Raw genomic sequence first — 2926 nt, 5'->3', positions numbered from 1 at the left:
CTTGACAACAGATTGTATGGATTTTAAAGCAGTGAGAAACACTGCTATCATGTTAGAATCATATCCTGAGAAGAATACAGACATGTCATAAGAAGTAAATCTTAAAACAGATGAAACTAAAAGAAAACTTGAATGAGTTGTGATGTAACAAAGGATAGCTACGTAGTAATGAACATGTCAGGACACTAATACAAGTAATCAGTGTACTTTTGTAGCATTTCCAGTAATGCTGAGCTGTCCTGGGATATTACAGAGATTAACTTTCCTATAAGTAAAGGAAATAAACATGAAAAATTCAAGAAAAAAATTTTAATTGTGAGAATGGTCAAGCACTGGAACAGATTGCCCAGATGGGTTATATGGAATCTGTCTGTGGAGATACTCAAAACCCAACTGGACGTGGGCCTGGCCAGACTGTTCCAGCTGACCCTTGAGTTGAGGGCTTGGACTAGGTGATGTCAAGAGGTACCTTCCAATCTAAGAGATTCCGTGATTCTGCAGGTGGTATCACTGAAGTGAATAATATTTCTCGGTTGCCACTAAACATATAAAATCTAAAAAGGATGAACGAAGGAAGAGAGCTACTTACCCGTGAGTGTCTTTTTTTCCTGGAGCTTTTTTAATAGAAATGCTTTCTTGATACTCTTTACAAAGAGGTTCTCTCTTCAGTACCTGATAATGTGGTAGTAATCCATTTGAGAATTTGAGTAGTTATTTTGTACTACCTGCTGAAAATATTTTGCTTTAGTGCAAAGGTGCAGTGATATTATAATCAGATGCCAAATCTGCAAGAAATTTCATGAGATGTTACGAAGCCAATATAAGGCCAGAGAGACCTTGTGAGCTTCTTTCTAAATATTTTCATTACTTGAAAATCCTGTCATTTGATTCAACATTGTTCATGAGCCAGGACAACATGATGCACTCCCTTGAACCGGCCCTGAAAGAGCTCTTTCTGTAGCACAAAGCATAGTGGTTTCTAACAAGTACAGGAATTTTGGCCCAGATCACACCAGTTAAAGCACTCACTGGTTATTTCTAGAACTCAATGTGTAAATTCCAAATTTTATAATAGCTGTAGATCATCCTGAATTTTTTTTTGTTATTTGCATGATTAATACTTACCTACGGAGATGCACAGTAGTTCGGTGGTACGAGATCCTGTGCATGTCTTAAAAGCAGTGTAAAAGAGCAGTTTGCTCCATGATATTTGTAATACTGCATCTGAACCTGGAAAACATTTCCCTTTATTCCTTACACTGTGGGTGTAAGCTGATGGGATGTAGACTTCAGAAATGCCTTTGTGTAGGTTTGATGCAGGTTTCTATGGTTTTTTTTCTTGTTGTTTGTTTGCTTTTTTGAAGGTTTTCTGGGTTTTTTTTGTGGTTGTTTGGTGTGGTGTCCCACTTACTCCCCATGTCCCCATGTCACCTGGCATGCCTGTTTATGCAGACCTCTGCCAGTAACACAGCTTTAATTTATTGAGTTTCCCTGAGAAACAGGTTTCTTTAAGTCAACTGTAGGTAAGGAAATACGATAGCTGGGTAGTTTCATTTTATTTTACTTGTGTTACAAAACAAAAGTAGTTCAGTTATTGTACATTTGTTTCAGAATATCTCTAAGAACATAGCATGTAAGTATGAAAATTAACAAAATTATTAACAAAAATGAACAAAATTTGTTATATAATAATAATATGAACATACTGCTTATATCCTCTGTGGGGAGGTTGTGCTAAGGGTGTACTAAATACAGCAGGAAAATTCTCATTTATTTCTCTTATGAACAAAGTATTTAACAAACTGGGCACTGATTTCTAAGAACCAGATTAGAAGAGTGGCAGCAAGGTAAAACTGTGGATACTATTGAATTGTACAAAGAAAGGAACTCCTATAAAAAAGAGAATTCAGGCAGATCACAGAGTACTGAAAAGGCAAACCAGGACATTATTTAGTGTTATCCTTATAAAAGGGTTAAAGCCCTGTTATGTTGAGGAATATGTAGAAAAAGGCAAGAGGTCTGCCCCGAGAAGGTCGAAATGGAGCTGTATTGCGAAGCGGCAGTGCAAGCGCTACCCGGGAGAGGGGCCGCTGCCCAGAGCCAGCGCAAAGCCATGAACGAGAGTCGAGGGGGACTTTCTTTCGTCCCCGCGTTCAAGCCCGCATTTGCCGACCGAAAGGCTTTTTTGTTTCGGAGTCGCAGTCGTAGGCAATACAGAAGAAAATTCAGCTTCGTTACTGTTCGGGTTTAGCTGAAGGAGTGCAAGTTTCAGGGAAAGTGGATGAAAGGTGCCCACACGCGGAGCGATCCTCCCCGTTCCGTCGGTGGCAAGGGGGGCGTAGCAGGGGCACGGCGGGGAGGGGATCTCCGGCGCCCGCCCCCCGCCTCCGGACTCGCTCTGCAGCCGCCACTCAGGGCGGCGCGACGGGCCTGGGCACGGGGCAGCGCATCCCTGGCCGGCGTGCCTGCTGCCCTGTGGTAACCCCGGGACCGCGCTCTGCCGGGGTGAACGACCGCCGCCACCGGAGAGCGACGGGCGCTGCTCGCTCTGCCGGCGGCCCCAGCCGCCCCTCAGCCGTCACCACATCGCCTTATCGCTTAGCAACACCGCACGGGCCGCGCCATTGGCAGGGTCGCGCCCCCGCCCACGTGCCCCCGCCTCCGCACTGGGTGCCGTCCCGGGATTGCGCGTCCGACCGCGCGTCCCTTCCCTTTGTGCGCCGCGGGTGCGCGCGGGCGCTGCGCGCTCCGGCCGCGCTTGGAGCGGCGCCCGCCGAGCCACGGTGCCGGCACGGCATGCTCGTACGCCCAACAGTGTACCTACCCGCGGGGAGGTGGGAGAGGGACGCGAAAAGGTCCGCGCCCACGGGGGGTCGGCGCTGCCTCGTCCCCGGCCGGGCCGGGCCAGCCCAAAGCCAGGCACGCC

Source organism: Chamaea fasciata, unplaced genomic scaffold, assembly GCF_029207755.1.
Source record: "Chamaea fasciata isolate MVZ Bird 193981 ecotype frontalis unplaced genomic scaffold, bChaFas1.0.hap1 SCAF_19, whole genome shotgun sequence".
Lineage (NCBI taxonomy): Eukaryota > Metazoa > Chordata > Aves > Passeriformes > Sylviidae > Chamaea > Chamaea fasciata.
The sequence above is the reverse complement of the archived record's forward strand: the minus strand, read 5'-3'. Positions refer to the sequence as shown.